At 34.0% G+C, this 24,698-nt stretch overlaps 1 long non-coding RNA gene across 1 annotated transcript; it reads right to left on the bottom strand.

The window, feature by feature from the left end:
- Positions 1–551: 551 nt before the first annotated feature.
- LOC128550766 (uncharacterized) lies at positions 552–24,289 on the bottom strand. Its single transcript, XR_008368427.1, has 4 exons — positions 23,369–24,289; positions 17,277–17,386; positions 2,316–2,452; positions 552–943 (listed from the first exon to the last, which is right to left on the bottom strand). It is a non-coding gene; the product is annotated as an uncharacterized LOC128550766 (long non-coding RNA).
- Positions 24,290–24,698: the final 409 nt, after the last annotated feature.

Below are 24,698 nucleotides of genomic sequence, written 5' to 3'. Positions count from 1 at the left end.
TTAGAAAAACCAGTATTGGGGTCACGCAGATCATATAAACTACGTTCACTGCGATTAGCGTCGCGGTTATCTGATTATTTTTTGCTTTTCTTGCTCGTGCTGCAGTGGTCAGTGCCTGAGGTATAACCTGTGTTTGAGACTTCCGCCTGATAATCAAGAGACGAATAATGATGGATATATTTATTACCATCAAAATTGTTAGTGGTACTAGGAAAAACACGCTTAGTTGTATCAGGTGCCATATGTTAAAAAAGAAATGTGTATAGCTGTCGCCTATCGGGTAACATAAATGACCATTTGGGTGCCCCAGACCATAAAGAAAATGTGCATTCAATAAAATGAAGAAGGCGAACAGGCTTAATATAACGACGTTTGCTTTTCCTACAGTACATATTGTTTTTGCTTTAGTCGGTAGCCATGTAGAAATGAAGCGCTCAATGGTTAATGTAACAACAAACCAAGCAGAGCAATGGCTTGCAAGGTAGAGCAAATATATTTGAACTTTGCATACAAACTGTGACCTTGCTCTTATGTCAATACCGTAACCGAAATGCAGAAGGTTTCTCGGTACCGCGACCCATAGTATCATTAAGTCGGATACAGCAAGCGCTGTCAGATATCTTGCTATACTAGAGTTGCGGTTCCTGCGTTGCATCAGAACAATTATTGCCATAAGATTTCCTATTGTTCCGAAAATAAGCAATATTGGCGAATACACTCTCCAGATACTCAAAGCAACCTTACGTTCATAAAACATTTCTGTTTAGTTAGGCGTGTTTCCTTTAAGCAAGTTCATCATGTAAATGTTTCAACAAATAAAGCATTTTCGCTTTATCAGTATTGATTTGTTCATAGTATATTTGAATGATCATATGTCCTGCTTTAATTGAAGTAAAATACTTCGAATTAGTTCTACCGAAATATATCAGCACATCAACTGTAGCTGCAATTAGATAAAAGTATATGTGTTATACATACGTTTAATTTGCAAAGAACACACTTGACCAAGCTAAATCTGTAAACGTATTATGGATATTAAGGCATCGCCACAGTCACAACTCAATATCCGTTCATATTTTAAGGCCGAGTATTTTTCTCTTGAAAATTGCACTAAAGCCTTAACAAGTGGTCAAACATCAACATAGAACATCAACAATGATAATCAACATAGAAGCATATGTTGATTTATAGTACATACACCGCTTGTAAAATTTTCGAGTCTCGTTTAAACCTTAAGTTTACCTTCAAAATATTGAAATCTTACACTCAGTCAAACTCCATTATAAAACATATTACAATACAAAATTCAGTTATTTTTGATGTACGATATGTATACTACAAAATTTGACGGATTTTTTGTCGAAATTGTTCCTGGCTATTTCATTAGGCACAAAAACACAACCCCATGTAAATTTTATTTAAAATGTTGTTTATTCTTGCATTACTGGCCATGGCTATCTTGGTAAACCAGTACACATCGATGGTTCAACGCAACACTACACTAACTATATTAATTTATATAGGGAGATAACGTATTTTTCATTGAACAGTCGACCAATAATATCACCTGTTTCTATGCATGTAAATTATGTGTGAACAGATAAAATAAATTAGATAAATTGATGGAGTTTGGATTTTTGTGTATAATTCAGTAACCAGGTAACATTTTAAAATAATTCCCCTAGGACTTTGTTCTTCACGGTCTGCTTTGCAAATGGCTGTAATTACTTTTTACATGTATTGAATACATGTATATACTGAGTTTGACTGCGGTAAAATTGCAAACTTTTGTCATTTTGGCTAGTGAAAAATATCGAATAAAGGCATAATACGCATCATTTTACATGCATATGTTCACATAGATATTTAGTACATAATTATGACAAAAATATTGACTTTATTGTTACCACTTAGTCATCTTTCATTTTTATAAAAAAATTGCATGTAAAATTTTGAGTAAAATGGCCGTTACTGTGGCTATGCCTTTAAAACATGTTAAAGGGTGAATTGATTATGACGATATCAAAATAATACTTATGTGATACTAAAAAGAGTTATATTGAATCATTAATAAATTAACTTGGAATAAATGAAATAACTGTGGGAGCAAATGAATCAATAAATGAAATATTCCATTGTATTATTACTTTCTAAACACGCTTAATCGTCTGAAAAGTAAGGGAAATTTTCACGGATCAGTCTGACACATGTTATTTGCTATTAGAAATAAAGAGCTAATTATATAAATTCAAAACAGTTACACATATATCATTATTTCCTCGGGCAATAGTAACGACAGTAAACATAAAGGTTACCTGAAAAGTCTTGATATTGTTTCCAGACGACTAGAAAATGTTTCCGTTCCCCATCTTCATCATTATTTAATCACGTAATATTCATCCCTGGAAGGTACACCTTCTTTAGATATCCACCACCAACACATTCAAAGGTTCTGTAAAGAACGATAAAAAAATCCAGGATGAATGGTCATAGTATTTCACTTTCATAAAATGTATACATGTTTTCTCAATAATAAACATAAAAGTGTATGGTCCATTAACACAACATACAGAAATCTAAAACAACACAAACCTGCCCTGGTTCACCATCGGATAGGTGCAACAAATTGAAAAGTCTATCAACGTGGTATATTTAAAGCAGATTCAATATTCCTACATAGCGATACAACAAAATACTTCTTGTAGTATGGATATGGCCTTGGAGTTGTTGGATTTGGATCGGTATTCAATTCTTTGAACAAATTTCAAGGAAAACTATCCAAAGAACATGCCTGTGAAGTTTCATCAAAATTGACCTGGTTTAGGAGGAGATATCGTTTAAAGAAAATTGTTGACAGACAGTGGGCAGAGGACAATCACTGACCACATTGCCTCACACTTGAGCCCTTTGTGGTACGGTGAGGTAATGAAACAAGGACAAAATCTCAAGAAGAAAAAAACACTTTCAAAGATAGCAGCCGCACACTTTCAGTAGGTAAATAGTGATAGATATTGACAGATACATGTAAACAACTTTTACTGTAATTACTGTTGTACAGTTGGTATTGTGTTTTTGGGAAGTGTCTTTTACGTAAAATATACTTATACAATTAAAGTATTTTTGCTTGCTCTTGTATTTCATATATGTAGTTTCTATTGTAACTTGTTATGTGTTCCAGTTTTATTTATTTATTATGTAAAATATTACTATACAAATATATATTTTGCTTGTATTTTGTATAGGATAGATAGATAGATAGATAGATCCATTATAGATGTCCGTATCACCTTAAAATTCAGATTAGAACAAAAGTAATTTTATTTAAGTCTCATTACTCTGCAAACTTACAACATATTTTATTTCCATAAATAAAGAAAAATAGATACAAGTACATTGTCACAAGAAATTTAGAGACTAAATACTAACACATATACGTACAATTCTACGACAACATAAAAGCAATCTTTTGTATACTAATAAAGCTATAAAATTTGCTATCAAATTAATATTTTGAAAACATATTCTACTGTGAAACTGCGTTAACGTATCAATATACCCCCGTAACATTTAAAATAAATCGCACATCGCGACCATTTTCTTTGTGTAATATCAATACAGGTACAAAAAGTAAGATGAGTTATTCCTACAACAGCGATGTAAAACATTTTTTTTTTTTGTAAATATATAACAATTGTTAATATAGCACTGAAATATATTTGTTTTTGATGACCGCATACAAATACAATGAATATTAAACTTTAAATACGTCCTTGGTTGGGTGCTGTGCTTATCCATATCCTTTTTTTTGAAACAATTGAGACATAATTGGCATATGATTTTATCTCCTGACTACATATAATCATGGTAACAATGCAACCCTTGCCCTTTACACAATATGCACCAGAATCAGACAAAAGTATTTTGTCAAAGCATTCTGCTAGTACATTGTATATAAATTCATTGCTTACAAAATAAAGGTTTCATTTACAGTGTAACATTGCGCGAAGTTTAGGTGTTCAAGTCAAATATTTCAGTGACATGAGGATTCCATGTATAGACAGTCTCCGAGGACTAGGTCAAGTTCCCAATCTTGACCATTTGAATGTCTAGGACGTCCAAGGAGTAATGCTTAAAATGTAAGACAAACAGAGGCGTAAAGTTGGACTTAGAATTTTTGTTTCTTCGTGAGAGGCGAAAGTTTCACTTTGAAATTTTCTAACTTCTAGAAAAAAGTTTGTTGGATTTAACGTCGCACTGACACATGATAGGTCATATGGCGACTTTCCAGCTTTAATGGTGGAGGAAGACCCCAGGTGTCCCTCCGTGCATTATTTCATCACAAGCGGGCACCTTGGTAGAACCACCGACCTTCTGTAAGCCAGCTGGATGGCGTCCTCACATGAAGAATTCAATGCCCCGAGTGAGGCTCGAACCCACATCGATGAGGGGCTAGTGATTTGAAGTCAGCGACCTTAACCACTCGGCCACGGAGGTCCCTTGAAAAAGGTTTGAATTAGAATTTGTTTCCGCTAAAAAAACATCTTAAAGCATACAATTTGACATTTCTTCAGATGATTATTTTTTGTAAATCAATTAGATATTACAAGATATATTAAAAACATTTGGAGTAAATGTTCGCGCACATCTAAGTATAAATCTCAAAAAGTCTTTTTTTTTTTTTTCAAAAAGCAGACTTGATAAAAAAACTTAACTATTAGGTGTGATACCAATGCTGTGGTGAGAATTTAATGACTTGGCTTTAATTATTCTCCAAATTCATAGAATGCTGAAAATGAAATCGAAATAAAATGAATATCAAATTACAAATAATCATCATGTATTCCTCGGAAAAGCTAGGAAAGTCAATAAAAATGCCAATTTATTTGTTTTTGACTAATTTGTACACATTGTATAAGAAACAATGTTTAAACGACAGTATGTGTAAATTTCTACATGGAGAGTGTGACCAACTGTCAAAATGGGAACGAGTTGAACGGGGACGAATGAATCGTAAGACAACATTTACGTGTATTTTTTCGGACTTGCGTAAATACAATTAAGAACAGTAAAACTATACCATTTAAAATAAACTTCATATACATGTATGTTACTGCCAGTTTTAATTGAAAACGCCTAAATATTGAGAAAGTACAGTCTCCCGATTGCTATTTGATTCCATGCGCCGCCATGTTTGTTTACACAAGCTACCTCAGCCAAACAGCTTTACAGGAAGTTGCTGGTTACATGTCGCATTATTCAAATGTTGGCCATCGCATTTTGTATTGGCATATTTGATTGGTTATTGTGAGACCGAGGGTCAACTGATTCGAGTATTTAAATTGGTTTCCAAAGCTGTTGCAGTTTTTGCGTCATCTTTGAAAAAAATTGTGAGATGTTTGCTCTGACCATGTTGTGCCAAATTGTGGTACTGTAGTAGCATACCACGCTGACAAAAAAATTCAATCGTTGAGAAATCCTGCGATTTAATTCCGGAAGCAAAATAATATAGGTAAGGGTCGACTTCTTGGGGAAAAAAACAAAGCCCCAGAGCCACGCATTTGCAAAGTAGGCCCACAACAAACGATTTACAGTCAACTCGTCCCCTAGTCAACTCGTCCCCCAGTAAACTCGTCCCCGGTTTGGTCATTTCGTCCCCCTTGGCGATTTCAAATTGGTCATTTCGTCCCCCCATTTTCAAACGTATCTTTTGAAAAAAAAAATCAAAATATGATAAATTAAGTCGTTTTCGTTATTTGTTAATTTCCTTTTTTAAGCACATATTGATTTTGTTTACTTGAATTTGCCTCTGAAATCTGAATACAGTCTGTAGACCCCCAAAAATTTTGAGTATCATCACCAGTCTTCTCAAAATTTTACACACGATTGAAATTTAAAATTTAGTTTAAATTTACCTTGAACATGATTTAACATGTAACTGTAATTTCAGGCTTAGTCTATTTGTTAAAATGCTTTCTAAGGAATATTTAACATTTGTTGTTTTTTTTCAATTTATTTGTATTTTTAGATAACTCACAGTGCTAGATATATTCCCAATTGTCGACATAAATCCGGCAAAGATCAATAAAAACTTGTTGAATGACATTTTAAAATAGAAAAATGGAAACTCCACAGGTTGCTTAACAAAACAAAATCGAAATTGTACGGTTTGATTGAGCCTGTTCACGGACAGTAGTGGAAATGCAAGCTATTGTCATGATGCAAGAAGATAAATAAATCTGACAATTAACAGTCACTGTGAATCGTCAGCAGTATCGGTATCATCTTCATCGTAATTAAAAAATTTGTAATTAGTGAAAATAACCTGTGAATGACCCTTTTAGTACTTTAATCGATTTTGTCGATCATCTGACTATTAATTGTGTTATTTAACCATTTTTACGAATAATTCACAACAACTTAATTATTGGAGGCATTCACATTGTTCTGACTTTAAAAAGATGTGAACTTTGTTCTACAAAGCAGGATGAATTCATTTGCCGAGTTTGATAGTGTATACAGCTGGAACCTTTGCTTAGAATATTCTTTTGTTTCAGATAAATTAAATTTAGACTACTGTATCTATCATCAAATTAATGTCCACTTGCATTATTGTGCCTATTTTTAATTCATTTAATGTTTTAATTAATTAAATTTCAGGCATTAATATGCTTCACTGTATGAGCTTGTGTGTGAAAATATATTTAACCTAAATTGAATAAAGAACATAGTTTTAAAGATTTTGAATATATTGTAATATAAACTCACATTAGAGCGAAATGTTTTGGCAAGCTATTGTGACCACCCCATGTCCGTCATCAAACTTTCATTCTAATTAACGCTTGTCATAATTAGAAATGAAAATTCTCTTATTTCCGCAGCTTCTTCACATTCTGATTAAATGCTGCAGATTTCCTTGGCTCAATACTCAGCATTCCGTATTGATTGCAAAACTTTTCTAATACCTGATTTTCTCCCAATTTCCGCATTTTTTCCGCATTCGGTGGCTCAATACTCCGCATTAATTGTATAACTTTTCTGATATCTGATCTTCTCCCAATCTCCGCAATTTTTCCGCATTCGGCTGCGCAATACTCTGCATTCCGCATTTCTTGGGGAACTTTTCCGATACCTGCTTTTCTCCCAATTTCTGCAGTTTTTTTCAACATTCTAGATTTGTTGCGGATTTCCTCGGCTCAATACAAAAGTCTGCATCAATTGCGGAGATCTGAGCTTAATAATGTATTATACTATAATAAGCAATACTTTTATTTGTTTAATTAAGAAATAATAAGTTCCCAAGTGTGGTTTATTATAGAATAACCCGTGTTTTGAATTCTTATGCATAAAAATATATCACGAAGGCCGTAGGCCTGAGTCATATATTGTTTCGAATAAGAACGGAAAACTAGGGTTATTCTAAGATAAATCACACTTGAGAACTTATTTTTTCGATTCTTACACGACATATTAGTATCAACAGTTCTAGAAAAAATGGTAACTACTTTTTTCGACCGTGCTACACACCTAGATCGGATGACGTCATTGCAAGCGAATGGTTTATTGCAGAATACCCGAGATAGATTTTGCTCTACATGTATGTAGGTTATTGTTATTCGCTGGCAGTGTTAGAATATATTATAAACAGCATATTATATAAAGTTTATAAACAGCATTATTATATAAAGAAGTATACGCCCTGAGTGAGGCTTGAACCAACATCGATGAGAGGCAAGTGATTTGAAGTCAGCAACCTAACTACTGGGCCACGGAGGCCCTACTGTCGGCCCAATAAGCATATGGGCCATGCCAATTGTCTAGAAATATGGCGTGCGTAAAATACTTCCGCACGGAATCCAAACAGAAGTTTGTTCTGAATTCTGTCTCATTTACATATTCCGTGCCTATTTTCCTGCCCAATGACGTGCGTAAAGCTGCTCCGCACGAATCCGCACGGATTTTTCCCCTGCTAATTTAAATATTCCGTGCCGATTTTCCTGACCGATGACGTGCGGAATCTCTGTTTTATTTAGATACCTTAAAAACTAAATTCCGCCTGGAAAAATTGAGAATTTTTCGTCTCTAATCCGTGCCACTGACGTGCGTAAAATTTCATACAGGATTGACTGTAGACCAAGTGTTGCGTTTCTATGATATTACTTCACTTTTGTAGTAAATATTGATTTTTTACATTTACCTTTTCTCGTTTTGATGTTTAATGGCAATTAAACACTATAATGAGATCCGTGTTCCCTTCGATCAGATCGAAGAGAAATCAATAAGGAAAAAAATTTCAAACGTAAAAAATACACATTGCATAAAATAAGAGGTACTTTAATCACTGCTTACACTACATTATATCACTCAACATACTGAATGTGTAACAAGGCTGACGAGAACAAAACTCTGAGATGACCACTGTATAATCAAAATAAGTTTGCTGTATCACAAACAGTATGGGCGTTCCGTATCAAATTAAGGCAAACGTAGGGTACTGTTGAAAATACTCATCTTAATACACCGAGAAAGGAAGTGTAAGGATGCTACAGACCATGCAGAATTAAAAAAAATGCATTCTGTTTGCTTCACTTACATTAACACAATTAGTGAGACAATCAGCATATAAACCTCACTTTAAGTTAGGGATGTCAAAAAGCAAGGATTATTATATCGATACATTAAATAGGTGGTTTGATTTTTTTACCAGCTTAAGATAAGTCTTAGTGAGTGGAATGTAGAAATAAATGAATAGATAGAGCAAAACATATAAAATATTAACAAAGGAATGTAAGAAAGACGTTTATCGGATACAGCTTTTAGTAAGAGTCGTATATAATCTACAATGAAAACAGAAATACAATACTATTCTACGGAACTCTAGAAATCATGTGAATAAAATATGCGTGACTGCTTTGAGGAAACTGCATTTGTTTTAAAGCATTTAAATGGACAGACATGTATAAAACAAATTTAACTATCGCTTACTATAATAAATCGAAATTTCTTGATGCCTGCCATTTATATAAAGGATTTAGGGAAAGGGGATCAAAGTGACATCATCTGAATGACTTAGCATTTTGATGTATGTTTTTTTTATATTATTTCGATGATTCTGACACTGTGTGAAATGTAAAAATTTTTAGTTCAATAACCGTTTATAGGATGTTGTCGAAACTGATTTGCAAAATTAGGAATTTTGCATATCCCATTTTATATAAGAACTGTACGGACTACTAGTACTTTACCTTGAAAATGAATGAAATTCGCAGTTGCGTGAACTAGTTCTCGTCAAAAAGTATAGTCATTTTGAATATGTAACAATAAACCCCTTTTATAAACATGGCTTTTATAAAAACTTTTTTTCCCTTTTAAAAGAAACGCTTGTAATACATGCAAATTTTAATATAATATCCTGCACTTTTTCTATTTCATCACACAAAGGATATTTTCTAAGTTTTTCAGAAAGGGTCTTCATATCGTTAAGGTATTACGTATATGTATTACGTTTCAAGCATAATGATCAAATAACACGTTTACGTAATTAACAACGTTCAAGTGATAGTGCTAAGTGTGGAACCCTAGAGCCGCCGTTTCTCCAGTATAATTTTCAGCATGATTTCGATGATTCTCCTATACCCAGTCAACGTTATGGTGTTTGATATTGACACGTTATAGTATTTTAATAAAAGGTTTTGAGGAAAACCTCGTTTTAAAAAGCATAAAAGTCTATAGCGATTTTAATGAATAATCTTTTAATCTGATAAAGTCAGGAAGTTTGATAAAAATGGATGTTCTTAGCACAGACTAGTGGAGTCTGAACACAGACTACTGTACCCCTCGCACCTACCCTTGTGTATACACGACCAGATTCTTGATAGTAACGTTCACAAGTACACATGTTAAATGTATATACATATATATGTTTTTCATGCAATATTATTTTTCGATATTCAAGGAAATTTTCGCTATCTTTACAATCTGCTGTCTTTCTTTTTATTTTGGTTCTTGTTTGAACTGAGTAAGTCATTTTACACAAATTTCACAAACTGTTTTAATTTTGCTTTCGCTCTTGTTTTAATGAAGCTTAAAAAGTGAAAGGTACCCTGGCAGCCACGAACATGCAAGCTAATTGTTCTAGGCTAAATTACTAGACATACATTTTTTCAGCTTTTGTTTCACTTGGAATGTAAGAGAAGCGTGTTCAAATTGTTTATATTTTAGAGAACACTTAATTGTTCGAAGTCTTAAAATTTTAAATTTTTAATTTCACCAAAAGTCCATATTTACCACCTTCTGCAGCGCACCACCGTATCCCCACAGCATCGATGGGCTGATAATTACAAGAATATATCTTGTCTATGGGAAAGGTTATAGAAGTTAATCATACTGTCAGTATATTTGCAAAGTTTTGATTCGGGCATGTCGAACATTATAGGAAGGGGCGACTTTGATACGTGACGTGTATTAATCTCTTCACATAAAATCATCAGCTAAAATTGTCTGCTATTCGTCAAGCGATTATGATATTACTTGGCAGAAATATTCTCCTTAATTAATGAGACGATGTGGCATGTGTATCACCTAGACTTCCTACATAAAGTTCAAAATCACACTTGGAGGTCAAATGTCGACAAGGCTTTTCCCTGACCGTTCCATAACTCACCATCCCTTATGAATTTCATATAAAAATTTTGGGGTAGTTTGTTTAGAATTAGGTCCTTTAATAAAAAGGAGTTATTTTACCTTTTACCTTTTTTCTATATTTTTTCAATAATTTAAAATGAAATGTTGTTAAAATGTTTCTTTATTAACAGTTAAAAGCAATTAACAAATGTAGGTTTTTCAGACATAAAGATTTAAATCCAAACATATTGCACTGGTATATATTGTATATATAGCATTATGTTGTATATGCATCATTGACATAATATTTTACCATATCATTAGGTTATACACCAGCTGAGATAATTAATCTTCTTGTGGTAGGTGCATTTTTAAAACATGCTGAAATTGTATAAAAACCCATTTACATTGCTGAGTACGTGTTATAATGTTAAAAAACATTGTCAAACAGTTGTCAGGGGCGGAGGACGTGTGTGAGACCCGAGACTATCATCATCACATCTGCCATAGCGTAACAATATTGATCTAAAAGACAAAGTATTCCGGAGGCCGGAGGTCACAGCAAAATGGTTTTATTAGATTTTCTTGTTTACATAATTCACGTCGTCACGTTAGACACACGCATTTTATGGGAAGTTGTCCAGAGAAAAACTGAAAACTATGTAAATAAAACAATGTAGCTGAGACAGAAAGCAAAATTTTACATACAGATATGAATTGCTGTTTTAGTGGTTTTTATTTTAGTACCAAATGTGTTTGCAAAACTACTCTACAATCTTTAAAATAATTTATGAAGTTCGTTTCAAAATAAAAACCGCGAAAATGCTCAATGCAGAATTTCAGTAGAGAAACCTTTATACATTATTAATCTAAACAAGGAGTAATACTTGAGTGAACATAACGTTTTTGTTTATTGGTGTTTTAAAAATAAGCTGTGTGTGAAGTTGGCTAAACAAATGACATAAGACATAAGACATTCCAAAAACTTTGAATGTCGTTCAGTACGCGACATACGACATACGTCAATTGAACAAAAATAAAAGAAGAAATATTGTGCAACAAACGACATACGAAATACGACATTAAAAAAACTGAATGTCGTTCAGTATGCGACATATGGCATACGACATTCGAAAAAAAAGTTGTATGTCGTGCAAAACACGACATTGGATATACGACATTCGAAATTTGACTAACATTTGACCAGCAGACTAACCAGTTCTTCCTCTTATAGACATCTTATAGACATCCGTAACAGGTTCAAATCCCTTTGCGATGGTCTGCGACACTTTCAGGACACTCGCAGACTTTCAGGACGCAGTGCGAAAATGAGTTCATCCTCCTATAGACATCCACAGCAGGTTTCAATTCATCTGCACTGGTCACAAGAACACTCGCAGACTATCATTTGTCGGTGCCAAACTAGTTATTCCTCCTGTTGACATCACAAGCAGATTCGAATCTATTTGAACTTTTCTGAAATACTTTAAGAAATATTAGCAGACAGACTGACAAGAGGCGAAGCCAAACGAATTCTTCCTCTTTCAGACATCCCGTAAAAGTTATTTGTCATTTTCACTGGTGTGCGACACTTGCAGGAACATTCGCAGACTTTCAAGAGGCGATACTAAGTGAGTTTTTCCGCCTAAGGACATGAAAAACAAGTTCAAATTTGAACAGTTTAGTGACAGTTTCAGAAACTCTCTCAGACTTCCAGGAGGTGGTGCCAAACGAGTGCTTCCTCCTTTATACGTCACCAATCCATTTACACCCGGTCTGGTCTGCGAAGAAACACTTGCAAACTTTCAGAAGTCAATGCTAAACAAACAAATTCTTCCTCTAATAGACATCCCTTACAGTTTCATATTAATTTAATATAGTCAGCAACATTTGCATGAACACTCAAATACTTTCAGGAGGACTTCCTCCTTAATACATCAACAACAGGTTCGAATTTATTTGCATTTGTCTGTGATACTTTATGGAACACTAGCAGACTTTCAGGAGGCGATGTCAAGCAAATTCTTCCTCTCATAGACATGACTTGCAAGTTAATATTCTTTTGCACCGGTTTGCGTCACTTGAAGGAACACTCGCAAGCTTTCAGGCGGCGGTATCAAATAAGTTCTTCCTGTTAAATTTGCACTGGTTTGTAACACTTGCAGGAACAGTCTCAGACTTTCAGGAGGCGATGCCAAACAAATTATTCCTCTCGTAGACAGCCACAACAGCTTCTAATTCATTTGCACTTGTCTGTGATACTTTAAGGAACACTCGCATTTTTTTAATGTCGTATGTCGTGTGTCGCATGCTGAGCCTCATTCAAAATTTGTTTCTCAAAGTTTGAATGTCGTATGTCGTGTGTCGCATGCTGAGCCTTATTCAAATTTTGTTTCGCAAAGTTTGAATGTCGTATGTCCAATGTCGCTTTTTGCACGACATTCATTATTTTTCCGAATGTCGTATGTCGTCTGTCGCGTACCGAACAACACTTATTGTTTTTGATTGTCGTATGTCGTTTGTTAAGTCAACTTCATAAAATATCTGGTAAAGTATATATAAGCATTATCTTACATTTGTATTCTGATCACAACAAGTTCTTTCCACTGAACAATGCAGACTTAATCTATTAAGTAAATGTATTTTTTTGATGCTTGACGCTGAACAATGCCGTCATCCAGTAATATAAAAGTAAAAATATGATTTTTAGCTTAACTACAAAGGCTGCATTCTTGGAAAGAATACAAAGCGGAAGGGAGTTAATTAAAAAACAGCAAGAGATATAAATGAAAAATGATATATAATTATCCATTAGCTATTAGGAAATGTCTAAAATGGCTTCTCATTAAAAGGACAAAAGCCGAGCAGGAAAAGCAATATTTCTGAATGAGGTAGACAGAGAGAAAAACGAATTTGTAACGTCTGTATGAGACAACTTACCAGTGTATGGGTCTGACAAGGAGTTCCCATACCTTCCAAAGATGTATGAAACGTTTTCCAGAGGTTCACTAAGGATAACGTTAATTATGTATAGGGATACTATTTTTTCCTTAGAGAAATCTTTTGAGGAGACTATAAAAAAACTTGAATAGCTTTCAAAATGTTAGACTTGACTTCTGCTTATTTGTTGAGATCATTTAGAGGAGTGACAAGGAACCATAATTCTAAGTGGTCCCAGTTTTGAATTATCTCCCTTTTTGAAAACTTTGTAAGGTATTGACTTATTGATAGAGGTCAGTGAGAGGGAGAGCAGTGACAAGAAACCATAGATCTAGATGGTTCCATTTTTGAATAACTCCCTCTTTTGAAAAGACCTTGTCTGGGGCATAACTTGAATATTACGTAAGGTACCCCGACATCCCCAATCATAACATATTAAACTAATTAACAGTGATAATTGTATTAGTTGGCGCATAAATCTAACTTATCTGCACGTCCATGAATCGACGACAACTGTGACATAAAAAAAAAACGAATTAAGCTCAGACTTGTACCGGACAAAATTTTGTAAATGTTTTCGTTTATATTTGCATTTGAACAAAGTGTAACTTAATACGATCATACATTAGGTCTTTATTATGTATGGCAGATTCGGACATTACCATGTTCGACCGGAGGTCGGAATATCGCCGGCTTGGTCACTGCCCCGTATGACGTTGCTCAGGAAACCTCGAACTACCGATTTTTCGAACAAATTTGGCTTCCCCGAGGTTTTTGAACTGTCGAGAGTCGACTGTATTTACACACAAAGACGCATGCAGATATCCAATATACCAATATTGTTTAAATATTTGGCCACTAAATAATAAATAGCGATATTTTCCTAGAGAATGATGCATTTTCAAACAAAATTAGACGAGAACCCAAACAACTCTTGTAATCTTTTGACAAAACTATCGTTTGCTTGATACGTGCTTCAAAAGTAAATTTATTGGTTTTATGAACAATAAATCAATATTAGTTTAGTAAAAATATGCAACTATTACCTAATCAGTGTTTCTGTACACTGAAATTCATACAAGACCCCCAATGCCCTCCGAGAATTCTGATACTAAATAAATGCACACAATACATGGGATTCAATTCATTTACAAATTATCGACGAACTGCTTTCGACTGAATTTGAGTAATAATTCGAGAGTAAACAGATATTAGTGCGCTTTGAAATGTAGCTTATACAGTAAAATAATCTATGGATTGGATTGGCTCGCATCTTTTATAGTACAACGAAGAGGTTGTAATGGAAAATACTTGTTCTGAATTTGCAGTTTCAGGTTTAAAAAGGGTAGTTTCTGACAAATAATGTAGTTTCTTTATTTGTTTACTGAAAAATATTTATTCATTTATCTCCAAAAAGTATAATGACTTACTTTTATTATTATTGTCATTATTAATATTGTTATAATACTAATTATTACTATAATGTACAACGCCATTGAATATATCATTGTATAAAAATAGGCGTTTAATAAAATTATTCAGTTTTCAGTTTAGGACATTTCGGTATCTATATGGGACATTGTCATGTACGCAACTAATGTAACACAGTTTGTTGTATAGTTTAGGCGCGCATGCCAACGCGCCATGACGGAATTTTGAGAGTGTCTCTGTGTCGTCTTTATGCACCTGCCAATGTGGCAAAACGAAATATTTGATATCGTGCTTACCACTTACAAAGATATCATGTTAGTGCGTTTACGTGCACGTCAACACAAAATGGAATATTTCGTTATGTCGCGAAGGCGTGTGCGCGGCTCATGATACATGTTTTTTTGCTCCATGAGACAACTTAACATTTTTATTTAATCTTGGCGTAAACGCCAACGCACCAATGCATAACATTTGTTGATTGCGCACTCGCGTTAATCGTCAACAAACAAAATGTTCGTTTTGTTGAGTATAATGTTTCGGAAGTGCGCGTTGACAGATTCGTTTTCGTCACTCTGGCGCGCGCAAACACAACTCAGTTGAAAGAATTATATTATGACACTTAGACAAAACTACTTTATTACATACTAACGTGCACGCAAACGCGCAAGTGCAAAATGTTTGTTGATTGCGCGCTCTCCAGCATGAATTAAAATATTTCATTCTGTTGCGTAAAATACTTCATTTCTTCGTTTTTTTCGTGTTGGTGCAAGCGCAACGCAGGAAAACTTACAACATTTCGTGATTCCGCGATGGTGCGCGTGCCAGGCAGACAAAACGAAGTGTGCTACATATACTGCGCGTAGGCAGATCAACATGATGACGTTTCCTAAAGAGTAGTGTGGTGTGTGTTTAGAGATATACTACATTTGTTCAAGTCGTTGTAACACGAAATCGGCTATGGTTACTACTCCGGACCAGATGCAGCTCCGCGAAACACTATTTTTTGTGGTGGTTTTAACCGAATGTTTAATTTAGAGCTAGATTTTTTTCATTATTATGATACTTTATCAACAAAATGTATCATTTTATTGCTGAAATGTCCTTCTTATTTTTAACGACAGAAAAAAATCCGTGCCAAACTAACAAAAGAGATCTAACTTTCAATGCCCATTTAATGACACACTAATTTCTGAAAAAACAAAACAAAAACAACTCCATACAGTATGGTTAGGCGTAGATTTGCACTCGATCCTAAAAATTCTAAAGAAATCTTTAATTTCCTCTACAACTAATACAAAACAGGATTATGAACTTCTAACATTTTATCAATTTTTAACAATTTGCAAATTTAACAGCTTAAGCCGAAGCCTTACTTTACAGGTACTTCGGCTAACTTTCGTGGTGTGACATTAAAAATTATAGCTGTTTTATAATGTACAAATAACATTTTCATACGTATTGCTTCATAGTTGACAGCACGCGTTTATAAATTGCACACATATAACATAAATCGACAAAACAGAAGTGCTTAAACTGAATTATTCCTATTAAATGATACAATAAAAAGGTATTGATTATAATTTTATGAAATCATGGAAACTTACATGTCATAAAGGCCGGTAAAAGTATTTTGTTTTTAAGGGCTTAAAAACAAACATAAAAAAGTAAAAAAAAGAAAAGCCGAAAATTTAATTCTAAACGCTTGGTGGGTGACCAAAGCTTTTGCATCAGAAACTGCTATTTTGTACTGTCAAACTGCTATTTTTGTACTGTCAAAACATTTTACAATTTTGTTATTGTCTAACAAATATTTCAATATTAATCGGCATGAGAATTCAATCTATGGACAGCCTCAGAGAGGATGGTTCATTAATTTCCTATTTCCTGTTACTAAAATTACTTCATGCCACAGGTACATGTATTTCTATATATCAAAAGCGTCCTAGTGCTTGGAAATCTATCCAAGTAGTCATACGTAACAAACGAAACTACTTTATACATTCACATTTTCTATATATTTTGCATCGAAAGAAAAAAAGAACGTTTATTTTCGAATAAACAACATTGGTATAAAAATATCAAGGACGGCCATTGCTGCGCGACCGAGGAATAACTGAAAATATAGATTTAATAATAAAAGGAAGTACAGGCCACTTATCTAAGCAGATAAAACTGTTCTTTGACATTATTTTAATAAAACACGCGATGAGAAGGTGAAGGCTTTTTATCATTGCTTTTTTTCTGATGAAAAGAATTGAATAAAATTTATAAAGTATTATACGTACTTTTATATATCACATTTCCGCCGTCTAAGTTCAATGGAATATATTGCTTCTAATAACACTGGCCTTCTGGAACCTATTTCGTATCTTTGGGCTGTGACATTTGGTATTACCTGAAACAAAATATTTCTCTTTAGTGGAAATGGACGCAACTGACCTATGTTCAAACATTTTCGGTATATGTATGAGCGAATAACACAATAAGGGAGGCAAATGTACACGCGAAGTAGGCGTCAGTACCAGTAGAAAAGTACTGGTATAAAACACGGAGTACTAAGACGTAAATATTTGTTTCGAATCTGGGAAAAAAGACTGAATATTAGGTTATTAGGTTACAGGGTACCATACGTGTTCAATAACTGATACATTATGTTACCTTGGTGTCTATTTCTAAATTAGAATTAACAGATAATCAGAATAATCAGAAACTTATAGAGTATGAAAACAATATTTATGACCCTTACTCGAAGAGAAAACTTAACACATATCTGTTGTTAAATGGTCATGGGATTACCTTATTTATTTGTACAACATATAAGAGATAATCATTGAATTGTAATACAAATGTATAAGCGTTGCACTGGAAATCATTTTTCTATAAAACAGTCAGTGAAAACAGATGTATAAGATTAACGAATAGTAACGAAATGTGAAGGGTTCGTTCGAAATGGCAAAATTGTAAACCAATGTATAAAATGTATGAATGGACTCAAAATGTAGGGGATTTGTTCGTAATAGCAGTCAAAACAATAACATTTAAAAGTTTTTGACATGGGTACCTCCATGTATTTTTAATAACTACAGTGGTGTAGGGGATGGCGGTGGGCCAAAACGCATATTTTTCTTTGTGTTTATCTAACCCACGCTAAAGTAGACTGATTAATCCGGGGTTCTGACCAGTTTTGATAGAACTAAATTCCTGACCATTTGCCGTCATATTCCTGACGGTTAGTCCCTCCCAGTACATGTCATAAAATACGCTACACCGTGAAGTGTAGCTTCCCTTTATGACCCTTACTCGGAGAGAAAACTTAACACATATCTGTTGTTAAATGGTCATGGGATGACCTTATTTATTTGTACAACATATAAGAGATAATCATAATTGTAATACAAATGTATAAGCGTTGCATTGGAAATCATTTTTCTATAAAACAGTCAGTGAAAACAGATGTATAAGATTAACGAATGGTAACGAAATGTGAAGGGTTCGTTCGAAATGGCCAAAAAGATAGATATTTGCTAAATTTCTATCTGCCCCAATATTTATAGTCGAATGCATTTGCTACTATGCGACTATGTATATCTATGGTACATTTGTATTTCAGTAATGATGAATATTGGTCTGAAAAGTTAGATTACTAAGTTTGTTTAAACTTTATGATTCTTGATTTATTTTCAACGTAATCAATATCACGCATTTATATATTTCGTATTTCAACCTTCTTGATAAACAATTTTAAACAAAGGAAATCTTTTTCATATGATATCATTTTAAAGATTAAAACATACTTTTCTATTGATATATCTTGCACACAATTCCGATAAATTAAAACAATCTTATCCCTAAAACTTTTAATCAGCCTTAATATAACAATATTGATCCGAAATGCAGAGTAATCCGGAGGTTCAGCAGAATTGGTTGATAAACTCTTTTTTACAACAGAAATGACGTCAGTCTCACGTAAAAAAATACATTTTATCTGACGCTGTACGGCGAAATGTACGGTGGTATGTTTAGGACATGCAATTATTTTTTTAGGATTAAATTATCTTGAGCGATCAACATCTTATCTCGTGCGCACGACATCTTATCTTGAGCGATCAACATCTTATCTCGAGCGATCAACATATTATCTTGAGCGATCAACATCTTATTTCGTGCGCACGACATCTTATCTTGAGCGATCAACATCTTATCTCGTGCGCACGACATCTTATCTTGAGCGATCAACATCTTATCTCGAGCGATCAACATATTATCTTGAGCGATCAACATATTATCTTGAGCGATCAACATCTTATCTCGAGCGATCAACATATTATCTTGAGCGATCAACATCTTATTTCGTGCGCACGACATCTTATCTTGAGCGATCAACATCTTATCTCGAGCGATCAACATATTATCTTGAGCGATCAACATATTATCTCGAGCGATCAACATATTATCTCGAGCGATCAACATATTATCTTGAGCGATCAACATCTTATCTTGAGCGATCAACATCTTATCTCGTGCGCACGACATCTTATCTTGAGCGATCAACATATTATTTTGAGCGATCAACATCTTATTTCGTGCGCACGACATCTTATCTTGAGCGATCAACATCTTATCTCGTGCGCACGACATCCTATCTTGAGCGATCAACATATTATCTTGAGCGGTCAACATCTTATTTCGAGCGATCAACATATTATCTTGAGCGATCAACATATTATCTCGAGCGATCAACATCTTTTCTCGGTCATCTTATCAATTTCTATTAAGGACCTTTGTGTGAATTCAGATCATTAGTAAAAACATACGGCTGTCACTGCTTTTGTTTTTATTTAGATTATACTTATAACCGTTTCACATGTTTGCAGGGTTAGACATTTAAATACGGAAACTGATAAAAAAGGCAGCAAAAAATCAGTGATGATGCAAAGATATAAATTTAAGTCCTTGACAAAAAAAATAGTATTTAGGCTTCGCTATGGAAGCCCTGGAGGGATAATTGATTTCCGTACTTCCCACTTCTGACTTTTAACTTTTGCACTTCTCACTTTCAACTTCTTGACTTCCTACTTCCTACTTCTAACTTCCACACTTCTGACTTCTAACTTCCGCACTTCTGACTTACAACTTCCCGACTTTCGACTTCTGATTTCCAACTTCCACACTTCTTACTTCTGATTTTGACTTCATACTTCCTTCTTCTAACTTTCGCACTTTTGACTTCTAACTTCCGCATTTCTGACTTCCAGCTTCCTGACTTCATACTTCCGACTTCCAACTTCCACACTTCTTATTTCCGACTTCCAAAAAATGAAAGTTGGCAGTCAGAAGTGCGGAAGTTGGAAGTCGGAAGTTAGAAGTCAGAAGTGTGGAAGTTAGAAGTCAGAAGTGCGATAGTTAGAAGAGGGAAGTAAGTAGTCAAGAAGTCGGAAGTAAGAAGAGTGGAAGTTGGAAATCAGAAGTCGAAAGGCAGGAAGTTAGAAATCAGAAGTGCGGAAGTAAGAAGTCAGAAGTGCGGAAGTTAGAAGAGGGAAGTAAGAAGTCAAAAAGTTGGAAGTAAGAAGTGTGGAAGTTGGAAATCAGAAGTCGAAAGTCTTGAAGTTAGAAGTGCGTAAGTTAGAAGTCAGAAGTGCGGAAGTTAGAAGAAGGAAGTAAGAAGTCAAGAAGTCGGAAGTAAGAAGTGTGGAAGTTTGAAATCAGAAGTCGAAAGTCAGGAAGTTGGAAGTCAGAAGTGTGGAAGTTAGAAGTAGGAAGTAGGAAGTCAAGAAGTTGGAAGTGAGAAGTGCAAAAGTTAGAAGTCAGAAGTGGGAAGTACGGAAATCAATTGTCCCTCCAGGGCTTCCATACTTCGCCCATATATTAAACGAGTTTCCTTGTTTTCCCTTAATTCATACATGCAACTTTTCTGCGCGAATTTATCAGTCGAACTGAAATTTGTTGCTGTTCCAACATGCAGTATGCATCATTGGTTATGTTCTTTGATTTTGAAGATAGGATGACTAATTATATGCATTGTTTTCCCAATTGATGTGATAAACTTGTACATGTACTTGTGGGAAGTTTAAATAACAGCGGAATAGGCGGGACCCTAATTAACAACTTGTCCGTATGTTTTACTGATGACCTAAATGCACACACAAAGGGCCTTAATATATATAAATAAGATGTCGTGCGTTCGAGATAAGATGTTGATCGCACAAGATAAGATGTTGATCGCTCAAGATAATATGTTGATCGCTCGAGATAAGATGTTGATCGCTCAAGATAATATGTTGATCGCTCGAGATAAGATATTGGTCGCTCAAGATAATATGTTGATCGCTCGAGATAAGATGTTGATCGCTCGAGATAAGATGTTGATCGCTCAAGATAATATGTTGATCGCTCGAGATAAGATGTTGATCGCTCAAGATAAGATGTCGAGCGCACGAAATAAGATGTTGGTCGCTCGAGATAAGATGTTGATCGCTCGAGATAATATGTTGATCGCTCAAGATAATATGTTGATCGCTCGATATAAGATGTTGATCGCTCAAGATAATATGTTGATCGCTCGATATAAGATGTTGATCGCTCAAGATAATATGTTGATCGCTCAAGATAAGATGTTGATCGCTCAAGATAATATGTTGATCGCTCGATATAAGATGTTGATCGCTCAAGATAATATGTTGATCGCTCAAGATAATATGTTGATCGCTCAAGATAAGATGTTGATCGCTCAAGATAAGATGTTGATCGCTCGAGATAATATGTTGATCGCTCAAGATAATATGTTGATCGCTCGAGATAAGATGTTGATCTCTCAAGATAAGATGTCGTGCGCACGAAATAAGATGTTGATCTTTCGAGATAAGATGTTGATTGCTCGAGATAAGATGTTGATCGCTCAAGATAATATGTTGATTGCTCAAAATAAGATGTTGATCGCTCGAGATAAGATGTTGATCGCTCAAGATAAGATGTCGATCGCTCAAGATAATATGTTGATCGCTCAAGATAAGATGTTGATCGCTCGAGATAAGATGTCGTGCGCACGAGATAAGATGTTGATCGCTCAAGATAATATGTTGATCGCTCAAGATAAAATGTTGATCGCTCGAGATAAGATGTTGATCGCTCAAGATAATATGTTGATCGCTCGAGATAAGATGTTGATCGCTCAAGATAAGATGTTGTGCGCACGAGATAATATGTTGATCGCTCGAGATAAGATGTCGTGCGCACGAGATAAGATGTTGATCGCTCAAGATAAGATGTCGTGCGCACGAGATAATTTAATCTAAAATAAAAAATAACATATGTCCTAAACATACCACCGTAGAAATGAGGCGGTGTGATGCCAAAATAGCAACCGTAAACGCACAGGAAAATGAAATATTGTATATTGTAATTCAGAAAGAAAATAGACATTTAATATTTATAGTTTTTTTCATATTACTAGGAAATGCCTAAGCGGCGAGCTTAAGGATGTGCAACAGAACTTTTCTACAGTTAAGATTTTTTTTTCATACCCTGTGAGCTTGAAGAACATTAGTTTCTAAGTCATGTTAGAGCAGAAAAACCAAAGGTAACCGCACTCTTTTATATTTTATTGGACATTTTTTTCACCCACGGCTGAAGCGTAAAATTGAAGAAAGGCTACTTTATAAAACATATGATATCCCATTTAATGTTACAGGAATTTAAGGTCTTAAAGGTTACTATGAATATATGATAATATCGATTTTACTAAAGCATAAATGTCACCAACAAATCACTGTCATTTTTACATACTGACATCCTTGCCCCTTCCACTTTTCTTTCAAGGAAAAACGAATTCAAATCTAAAATAAATTCGTTCTTAAGATTTTAAAAGTATTTTGCTAAATCTATGACACAAAAATATGCTTCAAAATGGAAATTTTAATTTATACTTCCTAGATAATATAAAGTGTTATGTTCGATTTTTTATTATATATATACTGATCAGTCAGAAAAATATCAGAACCAAACTTTCGGCCAAAAATAAGTGTCGAAATTTTATTTTTGCAAAAAGAATATTCTGTATTATTATTTACATTTCTATCCATATTTGATAATTTAGCATTTTATTCTTGGTATAAACTTTGTTAGAAAAAAATATTTAAAGAAACAATTTTGAAAATGACGGATATTTTGAGATAAAACGCTCGTACATCCTAAAAGAACGCCTCCTTAATCTTAAACGACGTTAATGAACCTCATATCAAAATTAAAAACTAAAAAAAATCTCGATGCATTAGTTTAGTAGAAAAAACTTTAATATGTCATTCATAAAGAATAGAATGAATCTTTAGCGAAAGTAACGCTTGTATTAAAATATCTAGTAAAAATATAAATATCATCATACCTTTGCATCAAGCCTTGATCTTCCAAATGAACAATGTAGACTAAATCTATTCGGCATGTCTTTTTTCTTTAGATGCTTGGCGCTTAGCAACAGCCTTTTCGTCACCCGGTGATAGTACCAAATTGTAAATTAAACAAGTAAAATTAGAACTTTTAGCAGAACTGCTTTTGAAGACCGCATCGTCATTCTATTATCAAATAAATTGGAAGAAAAAGTAATTAGCGGAACTACAAAGGCAACATTCTGGGAAGAATAGAAAGCCATAGGGATTTCATTGTAAAACAGCAAGGGATTTAATACTAGATAATTAGCCAAAGGCTATTCTGAAATTTATGAAATGAATTCTCTTTTAGCATGTGTAAACAACAAGGACAAAGCCCCAGCAGGAAAAGTCACACCCAAAAACCGCAGCTGTTCATTTAACTTCCTACATGTTCTTATTCAAATATTATTACGAATAAGACGATGCAATACACCATACTAATCAGTTACAAATTAAACATATATCAGCGACATATATCGATCGCATTTTCCCCGAAAGTCTGTTCAGGAATATGTTTATTTAAAATAAAAAGTAAGACCTGACCTTGTTTTGCTTTATGTATTTTGTGATATTTTACTGGTCCCATAATAATACAGAATATGTTAATATATCTATATTTTAATTTTAAAAAGGTTGATCTCATACTGTGTTATTGTTGTAAAAGATTTAAAGTATTTTGCACATGTATAACTTTAACTTTTAATTATCTACGATATTCAAGAGTTATGACCTAATAATTCCGCATCTACTTTATGTTCAAACAATGAAATTTATTCATTATCAAACCAATGAATAAAACAGTTTTAAAAATAAAGCTTCCACAAACATAAAGAGTCAAGTATTCAAACTATGTTTAAAATATCAGTAGTTCAGCATAAATATGTACATTTTAGGTTACTTGTCTTCAAATAAACATTTATATATTGCCGAAGCAAAGAACATTTGAGACGGTATTGGTTTTTACTGCTAATAATGGACAACATCATTATAATGTAAGTCAATAAAATAACTTCTTTAGAAATACAAGGGTCTTTCATGCTTTAATGTTGCTAAACGAATTCGAAAATGTTTACATTTGATACTTGCTGGCACATACTTCAATTGCGAATATGTATCATCTCGTAGGTGCAATCTTAACGTTTACTTTATGGTCCATTGTCAAGTTCTTGGGAGCTACTTAAGAGTGATTTTTTTCGGCAATGTATCATACCAGAAAGATATAATATGAAAACAATGAAAATTATCACGTGGGTCGGATAATGTAATAGTATATTGAACTTTAATCAA

This window comes from Mercenaria mercenaria, chromosome 18 (genome assembly GCF_021730395.1).
Source record: "Mercenaria mercenaria strain notata chromosome 18, MADL_Memer_1, whole genome shotgun sequence".
Classification (NCBI taxonomy): domain Eukaryota; kingdom Metazoa; phylum Mollusca; class Bivalvia; order Venerida; family Veneridae; genus Mercenaria; species Mercenaria mercenaria.
This window is presented reverse-complemented; position numbering and strand designations above follow the sequence as displayed.